Source organism: Coffea arabica, chromosome 11e (assembly GCF_036785885.1).
Source record: "Coffea arabica cultivar ET-39 chromosome 11e, Coffea Arabica ET-39 HiFi, whole genome shotgun sequence".
Classification (NCBI taxonomy): domain Eukaryota; kingdom Viridiplantae; phylum Streptophyta; class Magnoliopsida; order Gentianales; family Rubiaceae; genus Coffea; species Coffea arabica.
In genome coordinates this window covers 31,917,016-31,930,392 of record NC_092331.1, presented here as the reverse complement: position 1 = coordinate 31,930,392, position 13,377 = coordinate 31,917,016, and the positions used below count along the sequence as shown (strand labels likewise).

Below are 13,377 nucleotides of genomic sequence, written 5' to 3'. Positions count from 1 at the left end.
CCCGTGCTGCGAAACAGTGTGGCTTTTCTAGACCGAAATTCATTTTAAGCTTCGATTCAAGCATTTTCCTCTTATCCTTTTATTTATTTACTTTACATTTTTTTTGTTATTGATATGCACCTTATTTTTTTCCCTCATTCCGCAACTCTAAATTATCATGAAATCAATCCTTCACGCTTGCGGTGATACATTTGCGCCGACAAATTTGAGCGACGATCCGGGCTTTGATCGAGCCGTACCGTTCCTGATTTGTCTCGCGCCTTCAGACCCGCTTCATGCTTCGACAAGAAGCAAAATATAAAGCAATCGTTCCGACGGAGCTAAATTACTACAGGATAAAGAACGAATAGGAAATTTGGATTTCGAAACAAAAAAGAGAGGGGTGCAACACGAGGACTTCCCAGGGGGTCACCCATCCTAGTACTACTCTCGCCCAAGCACGCTTAACTTCGGAGTTCTGATGGGATCCGGTGCACTAGTGCTGGTATGATCGCACCCGCCATGTTCCTTTCGCTGTATTCTTTTAAACCACCCCGTGCTGCGAAACAGTGTGGCTTTTCTAGACCGAAATTCATTTTAAGCTTCAATTCAAGCATTTTCCTCTTATCCTTTTATTTATTTACTTTATATTTTTTTTTTGTTATTGATTTGCACACTATTTTTTTCCCTCATCCCGCAACTCTAAATTATCATGAAATCAATCCTTCACGCTTGCGGTGATACATTTGCGCCGACAAATTTGAGCGACGATCCGGGCTTTGATCGAGCCGTACCGTTCCTGATTTGTCTCGCGCCTTCAGACCCGCCTTCATGCTTCGACAAGAAGCAAAATATAAAGCAATCGTTCTGACGGAGCTAAATTACTACAGGATAAAGAACGAATAGGAAATTTGGATTTCGAAACAAAAAAAAGAGGGGTGCAACACGAGGACTTCCCAGGGGGTCACCCATTCTAGTACTACTCTCGCCTAAGCACGCTTAACTTCGGAGTTCTGATGGGATCCGGTGCATTAATGCTGGTATGATCGCACCCGCCATTTTCCTTTCGCTTTATTCCTTTAAACTACCCAGTCCTGCGAAGCAGTGTGGCTTTTCTAGACCGAAATTCATTTTAAGCGTCAATTCAAGCATTTTCCTCTTATCCTTTTATATATTTACTTTATATTTTTTTTGTTATTGATTTGCACCTTATTTTTTTCCCTCATCCCGCAACTCTAAATTATCATGAAATCAATCCTTCATTCTTGCGGTGATACATTTGCGCCCACAAATTTGAGCGACGATCCGGGCTTTGATCGAACCGTACCGTTCCTGATTTGTCTCGCGCCTTCAGACCCCCCTTCATGCTTCGACAAGAAGCAAAATATAAAGCAATCGTTCCGACGGAGCTAAATTACTACAGGATAAAGAACGAATAGGAAATTTGGATTTCGAAACAAAAATGAGAGTGCAACACGAGGACTTCCCAGGGGGTCACCCATCCTAGTACTACTCTCGCCCAAGCACGCTTAACTTCGGAGTTCTGATGGGATCCGGTGCATTAGTGCTGGTATGATCGCACCCGCCATGTTCCTTTCGCTTTATTCTTTTAAAATACCCCGTCCTGCGAAGCAGTGTGGCTTTTCTAGACCGAAATTAATTTTAAGCGTCAATTCAAGCATTTTCCTCTTATCCTTTTATTTATTTACTTTATATTTCTTTTTGTTATTGATTTGCACCTTATTTTTTTCCCTCATCCCGCAATTCTAAATTATCATGAAATCAATCCTTCACGCTTGCGGTGATACATTTGCGCCGACAAATTTGAGCGACGATCCGGGCTTTGATCGAGCCGTACCGTTCCTGATTTGTCTCGCGCCTTCAGACCCGCTTCATGCTTCGACAAGAAGCAAAATATAAAGCAATCGTTCCGACGGAGCTAAATTACTACAGGATAAAGAACGAATAGGAAATTTGGATTTCGAAACAAAAAAGAGAGGGGTGCAACACGAGGACTTCCCAGGGGGTCACCCATCCTAGTACTACTCTCGCCCAAGCACGCTTAACTTCGGAGTTCTGATGGGATCCGGTGCACTAGTGCTGGTATGATCGCACCCGCCATGTTCCTTTCGCTTTATTCTTTTAAACCACCCCGTGCTGCGAAACAGTGTGGCTTTTCTAGACCGAAATTCATTTTAAGCTTCAATTCAAGCATTTTCCTCTTATCCTTTTATTTATTTACTTTATATTTTTTTTTGTTATTGATTTGCAACCTATTTTTTTCCCTCATCCCGCAACTCCAAATTATCATGAAATCAATCCTTCACGCTTGCGGTGATACATTTGCGCCGACAAATTTGAGCGACGATCCGGGCTTTGATCGAGCAATACCGTTCCTGATTTGTCCCGCGCCTTCAGACCCGCCTTCATGCTTCGACAAGAAGCAAAATATAAAGCAATCGTTCCGACGGAGCTAAATTACTACAGGATAAAGAACGAATAGGAAATTTGGATTTCGAAACAAAAAAAAGAGGGGTGCAACACGAGGACTTCCCAGGGGGTCACCCATCCTAGTACTACTCTCGCCTAAGCACGCTTAACTTCGGAGTTATGATGGGATCCGGTGCATTAATGCTGGTATGATCGCACCCGCCATTTTCCTTTCGTTTTATTCCTTTAAACTACCCAGTCCTGAAAAGCAGTGTGGCTTTTCTAGACCGAAATTCATTTTAAGCGTCAATACAAGCATTTTCCTCTTATCCTTTTATTTATTTACTTTATATTTGTTTTGTTATTGATTTGCACCTTATTTTTTTCCCTCATCCCGCAACTCTAAATTATCATGAAATCAATCTTTCACGCTTGCGGTGATACATTTGCGCCGACAAATTTGAGCGACGATCCGGGCTTTGATCGAGCCGTACCGTTCCTGATTTGTCTCGCGCCTTCAGACCCGCCTTCATGCTTCGACAAGAAGCAAAATATAAAGCAATCGTTCCGACGGAGCTAAATTACTACAGGATAAAGAACGAATAGGAAATTTGGATTTCGAAACAAAAAAGAGAGGGGTGCAACACGAGGACTTCCCAGGGGGTCACCCATCCTAGTACTATTCTCGCCCAAACACGCTTAACTTCGGAGTTCTGATGGGATCCGGTGCATTAGTGCTGGTATGATCGCACCCGCCATGTTCCTTTCGCTTTATTTTTTTAAACCACCCCGTGCTGCGAAACAGTGTGGCTTTTCTAGACCGAAATTCATTTTAAGCTTCGATTCAAGCATTTTCCTCTTATCCTTTTATTTATTTACTTTACATTTTTTTTGTTATTGATATGCACCTTATTTTTTTCCCTCATTCCGCAACTCTAAATTATCATGAAATCAATCCTTCACGCTTGCGGTGATACATTTGCGCCGACAAATTTGAGCGACGATCCGGGCTTTGATCGAGCCGTACCGTTCCTGATTTGTCTCGCGCCTTCAGACCCGCCTTCATGCTTCGACAAGAAGCAAAATATAAATTAATCGTTCCGACGGAGCTAAATTACTACAGGATAAAGAACGAATAGGAAATTTGGATTTCGAAACAAAAATGAGAGTGCAACACGAGGACTTCCCAGGGGGTCACCCATCCTAGTACTACTCTCGCCCAAGCACGCTTAACTTCGGAGTTCTGATGGGATCCGGTGCATTAGAGCTGGTATGATCGCACCCGCCATGTTTCTTTCGCTTTATTCTTTTAAACCACCCCGTGCTGCGAAACAGTGTGGCTTTTCTAGACCGAAATTAATTTTAAGCGTCAATTCAAGCATTTTCCTCTTATCCTTTTATTTATTTACTTTATATTTCTTTTTGTTATTGATTTGCACCCTATTTTTTTCCCTCGTCCCGCAATTCTAAATTATCATGAAATCAATTCTTCACGCTTGCGGTGATTCACTTGCGCCGACAAATTTGAGCGACGATCCGGGCTTTGGTCGAGCAATACCGTTCCTGATTTGTCTCGCGCCTTCAGACCCGCCTTCATGCTTCGACAAGAAGCAAAATATAAAGCAATCGTTCCGACGGAGCTAAATTACTACAGGATAAAGAACGAATAGGAAATTTGGATTTCGAAACAAAAAAGAGAGGGGTGCAACACGAGGACTTCCCAGGGGGTCACCCATCCTAGTACTACTCTCGCCCAAGCACGCTTAACTTCGGAGTTCTGATGGGATCCGGTGCACTAGTGCTGGTATGATCGCACCCGCCATGTTCCTTTCGCTTTATTCTTTTAAACCACCCCGTGCTGCGAAACAGTGTGGCTTTTCTAGACCGAAATTCATTTTAAGCTTCAATTCAAGCATTTTCCTCTTATCCTTTTATTTATTTACTTTATATTTTTTTTTGTTATTGATTTGCACACTATTTTTTTCCCTCATCCCGCAACTCTAAATTATCATGAAATCAATCCTTCACGCTTGCGGTGATACATTTGCGCCGACAAATTTGAGCGACGATCCGGGCTTTGGTCGAGCAATACCGTTCCTGATTTGTCTCGCGCCTTCAGACCCGCCTTCATGCTTCGACAAGAAGCAAAATATAAAGCAATCGTTCCGACGGAGCTAAATTACTACAGGATAAAGAACGAATAGGAAATTTGGATTTCGAAACAAAAAAGAGAGGGGTGCAACACGAGGACTTCCCAGGGGGTCACCCATCCTAGTACTACTCTCGCCCAAGCACGCTTAACTTCGGAGTTCTGATGGGATCCGGTGCATTAGTGCTGGTATGATCGCACCCGCCATGTTCCTTTCGTTTTATTCTTTTAAAATACCCCGTGCTGCGAAACAGTGTGGCTTTTCTAGACCGAAATTAATTTTAAGCGTCAATTCAAGCATTTTCCTCTTATCCTTTTATTTATTTACTTTATATTTCTTTTTGTTATTGATTTGCACCTTATTTTTTTCCCTCATCCCGCAATTCTAAATTATCATGAAATCAATCCTTCACGCTTGCGGTGATACATTTGCGCCGACAAATTTGAGCGACGATCCGGGCTTTGATCGAGCCGTACCGTTCCTGATTTGTCTCGCGCCTTCAGACCCGCTTCATGCTTCGACAAGAAGCAAAATATAAAGCAATCGTTCCGACGGAGCTAAATTACTACAGGATAAAGAACGAATAGGAAATTTGGATTTCGAAACAAAAAAGAGAGGGGTGCAACACGAGGACTTCCCAGGGGGTCACCCATCCTAGTACTACTCTCGCCCAAGCACGCTTAACTTCGGAGTTCTGATGGGATCCGGTGCACTAGTGCTGGTATGATCGCACCCGCCATGTTCCTTTCGCTTTATTCTTTTAAACCACCCCGTGCTGCGAAACAGTGTGGCTTTTCTAGACCGAAATTCATTTTAAGCTTCAATTCAAGCATTTTCCTCTTATCCTTTTATTTATTTACTTTATATTTTTTTTTGTTATTGATTTGCACACTATTTTTTTCCCTCATCCCGCAACTCTAAATTATCATGAAATCAATCCTTCACGCTTGCGGTGATACATTTGCGCCGACAAATTTGAGCGACGATCCGGGCTTTGATCGAGCAATACCGTTCCTGATTTGTCTCGCGCCTTCAGACCCGCCTTCATGCTTCGACAAGAAGCAAAATATAAAGCAATCGTTCTGACGGGGCTAAATTACTACAGGATAAAGAACGAATAGGAAATTTGGATTTCGAAACAAAAAAAAGAGAGGTGCAACACGAGGACTTCCCAGGGGGTCACCCATTCTAGTACTACTCTCGCCTAAGCACGCTTAACTTCGGAGTTCTGATGGGATCCGGTGCATTAATGCTGGTATGATCGCACCCGCCATTTTCCTTTCGCCTTATTCCTTTAAACTACCCAGTCCTGCGAAGCAGTGTGGCTTTTCTAGACCGAAATTCATTTTAAGCGTCAATACAAGCATTTTCCTCTTATCCTTTTATTTATTTACTTTATATTTTTTTGTTATTGATTTGCACCTTATTTTTTTCCCTCATCCCGCAACTCTAAATTATCATGAAATCAATCCTTCACGCTTGCGGTGATACATTTGCGCTGACAAATTTGAGCGACGATCCGGGCTTTGATCGAGCCGTACCGTTCCTGATTTGTCTCGCGCCTTCAGACCCGCCTTCATGCTTCGACAAGAAGCAAAATATAAAGCAATCGTTCCGACGGAGCTAAATTACTACAGGATAAAGAACGAATAGGAAATTTGGATTTCGAAACAAAAAAGAGAGGGGTGCAACACGAGGACTTCCCAGGGGGTCACCCATCCTAGTACTATTCTCGCCCAAACACGCTTAACTTCGGAGTTCTGATGGGATCCGGTGCATTAGTGCTGGTATGATCGCACCCGCCATGTTCCTTTCGCTTTATTCTTTTAAACCACCCCGTGCTGCGAAACAGTGTGGCTTTTCTAGACCGAAATTCATTTTAAGCTTCGATTCAAGCATTTTCCTCTTATCCTTTTATTTATTTACTTTACATTTTTTTTGTTATTGATATGCACCTTATTTTTTTCCCTCATTCCGCAACTCTAAATTATCATGAAATCAATCCTTCACGCTTGCGGTGATACATTTGCGCCGACAAATTTGAGCGACGATCCGGGCTTTGATCGAGCCGTACCGTTCCTGATTTGTCTCGCGCCTTCAGACCCGCTTCATGCTTCGACAAGAAGCAAAATATAAAGCAATCGTTCCGACGGAGCTAAATTACTACAGGATAAAGAACGAATAGGAAATTTGGATTTCGAAACAAAAAAGAGAGGGGTGCAACACGAGGACTTCCCAGGGGGTCACCCATCCTAGTACTACTCTCGCCCAAGCACGCTTAACTTCGGAGTTCTGATGGGATCCGGTGCACTAGTGCTGGTATGATCGCACCCGCCATGTTCCTTTCGCTGTATTCTTTTAAACCACCCCGTGCTGCGAAACAGTGTGGCTTTTCTAGACCGAAATTCATTTTAAGCTTCAATTCAAGCATTTTCCTCTTATCCTTTTATTTATTTACTTTATATTTTTTTTTTGTTATTGATTTGCACACTATTTTTTTCCCTCATCCCGCAACTCTAAATTATCATGAAATCAATCCTTCACGCTTGCGGTGATACATTTGCGCCGACAAATTTGAGCGACGATCCGGGCTTTGATCGAGCCGTACCGTTCCTGATTTGTCTCGCGCCTTCAGACCCGCCTTCATGCTTCGACAAGAAGCAAAATATAAAGCAATCGTTCTGACGGAGCTAAATTACTACAGGATAAAGAACGAATAGGAAATTTGGATTTCGAAACAAAAAAAAGAGGGGTGCAACACGAGGACTTCCCAGGGGGTCACCCATTCTAGTACTACTCTCGCCTAAGCACGCTTAACTTCGGAGTTCTGATGGGATCCGGTGCATTAATGCTGGTATGATCGCACCCGCCATTTTCCTTTCGCTTTATTCCTTTAAACTACCCAGTCCTGCGAAGCAGTGTGGCTTTTCTAGACCGAAATTCATTTTAAGCGTCAATTCAAGCATTTTCCTCTTATCCTTTTATATATTTACTTTATATTTTTTTTGTTATTGATTTGCACCTTATTTTTTTCCCTCATCCCGCAACTCTAAATTATCATGAAATCAATCCTTCATTCTTGCGGTGATACATTTGCGCCCACAAATTTGAGCGACGATCCGGGCTTTGATCGAACCGTACCGTTCCTGATTTGTCTCGCGCCTTCAGACCCCCCTTCATGCTTCGACAAGAAGCAAAATATAAAGCAATCGTTCCGACGGAGCTAAATTACTACAGGATAAAGAACGAATAGGAAATTTGGATTTCGAAACAAAAATGAGAGTGCAACACGAGGACTTCCCAGGGGGTCACCCATCCTAGTACTACTCTCGCCCAAGCACGCTTAACTTCGGAGTTCTGATGGGATCCGGTGCATTAGTGCTGGTATGATCGCACCCGCCATGTTCCTTTCGCTTTATTCTTTTAAAATACCCCGTCCTGCGAAGCAGTGTGGCTTTTCTAGACCGAAATTAATTTTAAGCGTCAATTCAAGCATTTTCCTCTTATCCTTTTATTTATTTACTTTATATTTCTTTTTGTTATTGATTTGCACCTTATTTTTTTCCCTCATCCCGCAATTCTAAATTATCATGAAATCAATCCTTCACGCTTGCGGTGATACATTTGCGCCGACAAATTTGAGCGACGATCCGGGCTTTGATCGAGCCGTACCGTTCCTGATTTGTCTCGCGCCTTCAGACCCGCTTCATGCTTCGACAAGAAGCAAAATATAAAGCAATCGTTCCGACGGAGCTAAATTACTACAGGATAAAGAACGAATAGGAAATTTGGATTTCGAAACAAAAAAGAGAGGGGTGCAACACGAGGACTTCCCAGGGGGTCACCCATCCTAGTACTACTCTCGCCCAAGCACGCTTAACTTCGGAGTTCTGATGGGATCCGGTGCACTAGTGCTGGTATGATCGCACCCGCCATGTTCCTTTCGCTTTATTCTTTTAAACCACCCCGTGCTGCGAAACAGTGTGGCTTTTCTAGACCGAAATTCATTTTAAGCTTCAATTCAAGCATTTTCCTCTTATCCTTTTATTTATTTACTTTATATTTTTTTTTGTTATTGATTTGCACACTATTTTTTTCCCTCATCCCGCAACTCTAAATTATCATGAAATCAATCCTTCACGCTTGCGGTGATACATTTGCGCCGACAAATTTGAGCGACGATCCGGGCTTTGATCGAGCAATACCGTTCCTGATTTGTCTCGCGCCTTCAGACCCGCCTTCATGCTTCGACAAGAAGCAAAATATAAAGCAATCGTTCTGACGGGGCTAAATTACTACAGGATAAAGAACGAATAGGAAATTTGGATTTCGAAACAAAAAAAAGAGAGGTGCAACACGAGGACTTCCCAGGGGGTCACCCATTCTAGTACTACTCTCGCCTAAGCACGCTTAACTTCGGAGTTCTGATGGGATCCGGTGCATTAATGCTGGTATGATCGCACCCGCCATTTTCCTTTCGCCTTATTCCTTTAAACTACCCAGTCCTGCGAAGCAGTGTGGCTTTTCTAGACCGAAATTCATTTTAAGCGTCAATACAAGCATTTTCCTCTTATCCTTTTATTTATTTACTTTATATTTTTTTGTTATTGATTTGCACCTTATTTTTTTCCCTCATCCCGCAACTCTAAATTATCATGAAATCAATCCTTCACGCTTGCGGTGATACATTTGCGCTGACAAATTTGAGCGACGATCCGGGCTTTGATCGAGCCGTACCGTTCCTGATTTGTCTCGCGCCTTCAGACCCGCCTTCATGCTTCGACAAGAAGCAAAATATAAAGCAATCGTTCCGACGGAGCTAAATTACTACAGGATAAAGAACGAATAGGAAATTTGGATTTCGAAACAAAAAAGAGAGGGGTGCAACACGAGGACTTCCCAGGGGGTCACCCATCCTAGTACTATTCTCGCCCAAACACGCTTAACTTCGGAGTTCTGATGGGATCCGGTGCATTAGTGCTGGTATGATCGCACCCGCCATGTTCCTTTCGCTTTATTCTTTTAAACCACCCCGTGCTGCGAAACAGTGTGGCTTTTCTAGACCGAAATTCATTTTAAGCTTCGATTCAAGCATTTTCCTCTTATCCTTTTATTTATTTACTTTACATTTTTTTTGTTATTGATATGCACCTTATTTTTTTCCCTCATTCCGCAACTCTAAATTATCATGAAATCAATCCTTCACGCTTGCGGTGATACATTTGCGCCGACAAATTTGAGCGACGATCCGGGCTTTGATCGAGCCGTACCGTTCCTGATTTGTCTCGCGCCTTCAGACCCGCTTCATGCTTCGACAAGAAGCAAAATATAAAGCAATCGTTCCGACGGAGCTAAATTACTACAGGATAAAGAACGAATAGGAAATTTGGATTTCGAAACAAAAAAGAGAGGGGTGCAACACGAGGACTTCCCAGGGGGTCACCCATCCTAGTACTACTCTCGCCCAAGCACGCTTAACTTCGGAGTTCTGATGGGATCCGGTGCACTAGTGCTGGTATGATCGCACCCGCCATGTTCCTTTCGCTGTATTCTTTTAAACCACCCCGTGCTGCGAAACCGTGTGGCTTTTCTAGACCGAAATTCATTTTAAGCTTCAATTCAAGCATTTTCCTCTTATCCTTTTATTTATTTACTTTATATTTTTTTTTTGTTATTGATTTGCACACTATTTTTTTCCCTCATCCCGCAACTCTAAATTATCATGAAATCAATCCTTCACGCTTGCGGTGATACATTTGCGCCGACAAATTTGAGCGACGATCCGGGCTTTGATCGAGCCGTACCGTTCCTGATTTGTCTCGCGCCTTCAGACCCGCCTTCATGCTTCGACAAGAAGCAAAATATAAAGCAATCGTTCTGACGGAGCTAAATTACTACAGGATAAAGAACGAATAGGAAATTTGGATTTCGAAACAAAAAAAAGAGGGGTGCAACACGAGGACTTCCCAGGGGGTCACCCATTCTAGTACTACTCTCGCCTAAGCACGCTTAACTTCGGAGTTCTGATGGGATCCGGTGCATTAATGCTGGTATGATCGCACCCGCCATTTTCCTTTCGCTTTATTCCTTTAAACTACCCAGTCCTGCGAAGCAGTGTGGCTTTTCTAGACCGAAATTCATTTTAAGCGTCAATTCAAGCATTTTCCTCTTATCCTTTTATTTATTTACTTTATATTTTTTTTGTTATTGATTTGCACCTTATTTTTTTCCCTCATCCCGCAACTCTAAATTATCATGAAATCAATCCTTCATGCTTGCGGTGATACATTTGCGCCCACAAATTTGAGCGACGATCCGGGCTTTGATCGAACCGTACCGTTCCTGATTTGTCTCGCGCCTTCAGACCCCCCTTCATGCTTCGACAAGAAGCAAAATATAAAGCAATCGTTCCGACGGAGCTAAATTACTACAGGATAAAGAACGAATAGGAAATTTGGATTTCGAAACAAAAATGAGAGTGCAACACGAGGACTTCCCAGGGGGTCACCCATCCTAGTACTACTCTCGCCCAAGCACGCTTAACTTCGGAGTTCTGATGGGATCCGGTGCATTAGTGCTGGTATGATCGCACCCGCCATGTTCCTTTCGCTTTATTCTTTTAAAATACCCCGTCCTGCGAATCAGTGTGGCTTTTCTAGACCGAAATTAATTTTAAGCGTCAATTCAAGCATTTTCCTCTTATCCTTTTATTTATTTACTTTATATTTCTTTTTGTTATTGATTTGCACCTTATTTTTTTCCCTCATCCCGCAATTCTAAATTATCATGAAATCAATCCTTCACGCTTGCGATGATACATTTGCGCCGACAAATTTGAGCGACGATCCGGGCTTTGATCGAGCCGTACCGTTCCTGATTTGTCTCGCGCCTTCAGACCCGCTTCATGTTTCGACAAGAAGCAAAACATAAAGCAATCGTTCCGACGGAGCTAAATTACTACAGGATAAAGAACGAATAGGAAATTTGGATTTCGAAACAAAAAAGAGAGGGGTGCAACACGAGGACTTCCCAGGGGGTCACCCATCCTAGTACTACTCTCACCCAAGCACGCTTAACTTCGGAGTTATGATGGGATCCGGTGCACTAGTGCTGGTATGATCGCACCCGCCATGTTCCTTTCGCTTTATTCTTTTAAACCACCCCGTGCTGCGAAACAGTGTGGCTTTTCTAGACCGAAATTCATTTTAAGCGTCAATACAAGCATTTTCCTCTTATCCTTTTATTTATTTACTTTATATTTTTTTTGTTATTGATTTGCACCTTATTTTTTTCCCTCATCCCGCAACTCTAAATTATCATGAAATCAATCTTTCACGCTTGCGGTGATACATTTGCGCCGACAAATTTGAGCGACGATCCGGGCTTTGATCGAGCCGTACCGTTCCTGATTTGTCTCGCGCCTTCAGACCCGCCTTCATGCTTCGACAAGAAGCAAAATATAAAGCAATCGTTCCGACGGAGCTAAATTACTACAGGATAAAGAACGAATAGGAAATTTGGATTTCGAAACAAAAAAGAGAGGGGTGCAACACGAGGACTTCCCAGGGGGTCACCCATCCTAGTACTATTCTCGCCCAAACACGCTTAACTTCGGAGTTCTGATGGGATCCGGTGCATTAGTGCTGGTATGATCGCACCCGCCATGTTCCTTTCGCTTTATTTTTTTAAACCACCCCGTGCTGCGAAACAGTGTGGCTTTTCTAGACCGAAATTCATTTTAAGCTTCGATTCAAGCATTTTCCTCTTATCCTTTTATTTATTTACTTTACATTTTTTTTGTTATTGATATGCACCTTATTTTTTTCCCTCATTCCGCAACTCTAAATTATCATGAAATCAATCCTTCACGCTTGCGGTGATACATTTGCGCCGACAAATTTGAGCGACGATCCGGGCTTTGATCGAGCCGTACCGTTCCTGATTTGTCTCGCGCCTTCAGACCCGCCTTCATGCTTCGACAAGAAGCAAAATATAAATTAATCGTTCCGACGGAGCTAAATTACTACAGGATAAAGAACGAATAGGAAATTTGGATTTCGAAACAAAAATGAGAGTGCAACACGAGGACTTCCCAGGGGGTCACCCATCCTAGTACTACTCTCGCCCAAGCACGCTTAACTTCGGAGTTCTGATGGGATCCGGTGCATTAGAGCTGGTATGATCGCACCCGCCATGTTTCTTTCGCTTTATTCTTTTAAACCACCCCGTGCTGCGAAACAGTGTGGCTTTTCTAGACCGAAATTAATTTTAAGCGTCAATTCAAGCATTTTCCTCTTATCCTTTTATTTATTTACTTTATATTTCTTTTTGTTATTGATTTGCACCCTATTTTTTTCCCTCGTCCCGCAACTCTAAATTATCATGAAATCGATTCTTCACGCTTGCGGTGATTCACTTGCGCCGACAAATTTGAGCGACGATCCGGGCTTTGGTCGAGCAATACCGTTCCTGATTTGTCTCGCGCCTTCAGACCCGCCTTCATGCTTCGACAAGAAGCAAAATATAAAGCAATCGTTCCGACGGAGCTAAATTACTACAGGATAAAGAACGAATAGGAAATTTGGATTACGAAACAAAAAAGAGAGGGGTGCAACACGAGGACTTCCCAGGGGGTCACCCATCCTAGTACTACTCTCGCCCAAGCACGCTTAACTTCGGAGTTCTGATGGGATCCGGTGCATTAGTGCTGGTATGATCGCACCCGCCATGTTCCTTTCGCTTTATTCTTTTAAAATACCCCGTGCTGCGAAACAGTGTGGCTTTTCTAGACCGAAATTAATTTTAAGCGTCAATTCAA

The 13,377-nt window shown here is 42.8% G+C and overlaps 25 non-coding genes across 25 annotated transcripts; all 25 read right to left on the bottom strand.

The window, feature by feature from the left end:
- Positions 1-379: 379 nt before the first annotated feature.
- LOC140030682 (5S ribosomal RNA) lies at positions 380-498 on the bottom strand. The gene has a single exon (XR_011834601.1). It is a non-coding gene; the product is annotated as a 5S ribosomal RNA (ribosomal RNA).
- A 416-nt stretch (positions 499-914) lies between these two features.
- Positions 915-1,033, bottom strand: LOC140031613 (5S ribosomal RNA). Its single transcript, XR_011835535.1, has one exon. It is a non-coding gene; the product is annotated as a 5S ribosomal RNA (ribosomal RNA).
- Positions 1,034-1,444: 411 nt separating this feature from the next.
- LOC140029930 (5S ribosomal RNA) lies at positions 1,445-1,563 on the bottom strand. The gene has a single exon (XR_011833845.1). It is a non-coding gene; the product is annotated as a 5S ribosomal RNA (ribosomal RNA).
- A 414-nt stretch (positions 1,564-1,977) lies between these two features.
- Positions 1,978-2,096, bottom strand: LOC140030681 (5S ribosomal RNA). The gene has a single exon (XR_011834600.1). It is a non-coding gene; the product is annotated as a 5S ribosomal RNA (ribosomal RNA).
- A 415-nt stretch (positions 2,097-2,511) lies between these two features.
- On the bottom strand, positions 2,512-2,630 carry LOC140032365 (5S ribosomal RNA). The gene has a single exon (XR_011836291.1). It is a non-coding gene; the product is annotated as a 5S ribosomal RNA (ribosomal RNA).
- Positions 2,631-3,044: 414 nt separating this feature from the next.
- Positions 3,045-3,163, bottom strand: LOC140030949 (5S ribosomal RNA). The gene has a single exon (XR_011834869.1). It is a non-coding gene; the product is annotated as a 5S ribosomal RNA (ribosomal RNA).
- Positions 3,164-3,574: 411 nt separating this feature from the next.
- LOC140031048 (5S ribosomal RNA) lies at positions 3,575-3,693 on the bottom strand. The gene has a single exon (XR_011834969.1). It is a non-coding gene; the product is annotated as a 5S ribosomal RNA (ribosomal RNA).
- A 415-nt stretch (positions 3,694-4,108) lies between these two features.
- LOC140030680 (5S ribosomal RNA) lies at positions 4,109-4,227 on the bottom strand. The gene has a single exon (XR_011834599.1). It is a non-coding gene; the product is annotated as a 5S ribosomal RNA (ribosomal RNA).
- A 415-nt stretch (positions 4,228-4,642) lies between these two features.
- Positions 4,643-4,761, bottom strand: LOC140032108 (5S ribosomal RNA). The gene has a single exon (XR_011836033.1). It is a non-coding gene; the product is annotated as a 5S ribosomal RNA (ribosomal RNA).
- A 414-nt stretch (positions 4,762-5,175) lies between these two features.
- LOC140030679 (5S ribosomal RNA) lies at positions 5,176-5,294 on the bottom strand. The gene has a single exon (XR_011834598.1). It is a non-coding gene; the product is annotated as a 5S ribosomal RNA (ribosomal RNA).
- A 415-nt stretch (positions 5,295-5,709) lies between these two features.
- Positions 5,710-5,828, bottom strand: LOC140032028 (5S ribosomal RNA). The gene has a single exon (XR_011835954.1). It is a non-coding gene; the product is annotated as a 5S ribosomal RNA (ribosomal RNA).
- A 413-nt stretch (positions 5,829-6,241) lies between these two features.
- Positions 6,242-6,360, bottom strand: LOC140030948 (5S ribosomal RNA). The gene has a single exon (XR_011834868.1). It is a non-coding gene; the product is annotated as a 5S ribosomal RNA (ribosomal RNA).
- A 413-nt stretch (positions 6,361-6,773) lies between these two features.
- LOC140030678 (5S ribosomal RNA) lies at positions 6,774-6,892 on the bottom strand. Its single transcript, XR_011834597.1, has one exon. It is a non-coding gene; the product is annotated as a 5S ribosomal RNA (ribosomal RNA).
- A 416-nt stretch (positions 6,893-7,308) lies between these two features.
- Positions 7,309-7,427, bottom strand: LOC140031612 (5S ribosomal RNA). Its single transcript, XR_011835534.1, has one exon. It is a non-coding gene; the product is annotated as a 5S ribosomal RNA (ribosomal RNA).
- Positions 7,428-7,838: 411 nt separating this feature from the next.
- On the bottom strand, positions 7,839-7,957 carry LOC140029929 (5S ribosomal RNA). Its single transcript, XR_011833844.1, has one exon. It is a non-coding gene; the product is annotated as a 5S ribosomal RNA (ribosomal RNA).
- A 414-nt stretch (positions 7,958-8,371) lies between these two features.
- On the bottom strand, positions 8,372-8,490 carry LOC140030677 (5S ribosomal RNA). Its single transcript, XR_011834596.1, has one exon. It is a non-coding gene; the product is annotated as a 5S ribosomal RNA (ribosomal RNA).
- A 415-nt stretch (positions 8,491-8,905) lies between these two features.
- LOC140032027 (5S ribosomal RNA) lies at positions 8,906-9,024 on the bottom strand. Its single transcript, XR_011835953.1, has one exon. It is a non-coding gene; the product is annotated as a 5S ribosomal RNA (ribosomal RNA).
- A 413-nt stretch (positions 9,025-9,437) lies between these two features.
- LOC140030947 (5S ribosomal RNA) lies at positions 9,438-9,556 on the bottom strand. Its single transcript, XR_011834867.1, has one exon. It is a non-coding gene; the product is annotated as a 5S ribosomal RNA (ribosomal RNA).
- A 413-nt stretch (positions 9,557-9,969) lies between these two features.
- LOC140030676 (5S ribosomal RNA) lies at positions 9,970-10,088 on the bottom strand. Its single transcript, XR_011834595.1, has one exon. It is a non-coding gene; the product is annotated as a 5S ribosomal RNA (ribosomal RNA).
- Positions 10,089-10,504: 416 nt separating this feature from the next.
- Positions 10,505-10,623, bottom strand: LOC140031611 (5S ribosomal RNA). Its single transcript, XR_011835533.1, has one exon. It is a non-coding gene; the product is annotated as a 5S ribosomal RNA (ribosomal RNA).
- A 411-nt stretch (positions 10,624-11,034) lies between these two features.
- Positions 11,035-11,153, bottom strand: LOC140029928 (5S ribosomal RNA). Its single transcript, XR_011833843.1, has one exon. It is a non-coding gene; the product is annotated as a 5S ribosomal RNA (ribosomal RNA).
- Positions 11,154-11,567: 414 nt separating this feature from the next.
- On the bottom strand, positions 11,568-11,686 carry LOC140032294 (5S ribosomal RNA). The gene has a single exon (XR_011836220.1). It is a non-coding gene; the product is annotated as a 5S ribosomal RNA (ribosomal RNA).
- Positions 11,687-12,100: 414 nt separating this feature from the next.
- On the bottom strand, positions 12,101-12,219 carry LOC140030946 (5S ribosomal RNA). The gene has a single exon (XR_011834866.1). It is a non-coding gene; the product is annotated as a 5S ribosomal RNA (ribosomal RNA).
- A 411-nt stretch (positions 12,220-12,630) lies between these two features.
- On the bottom strand, positions 12,631-12,749 carry LOC140031047 (5S ribosomal RNA). The gene has a single exon (XR_011834968.1). It is a non-coding gene; the product is annotated as a 5S ribosomal RNA (ribosomal RNA).
- A 415-nt stretch (positions 12,750-13,164) lies between these two features.
- On the bottom strand, positions 13,165-13,283 carry LOC140032096 (5S ribosomal RNA). Its single transcript, XR_011836022.1, has one exon. It is a non-coding gene; the product is annotated as a 5S ribosomal RNA (ribosomal RNA).
- Between the last annotated feature and the right edge of the window lie 94 nt (positions 13,284-13,377).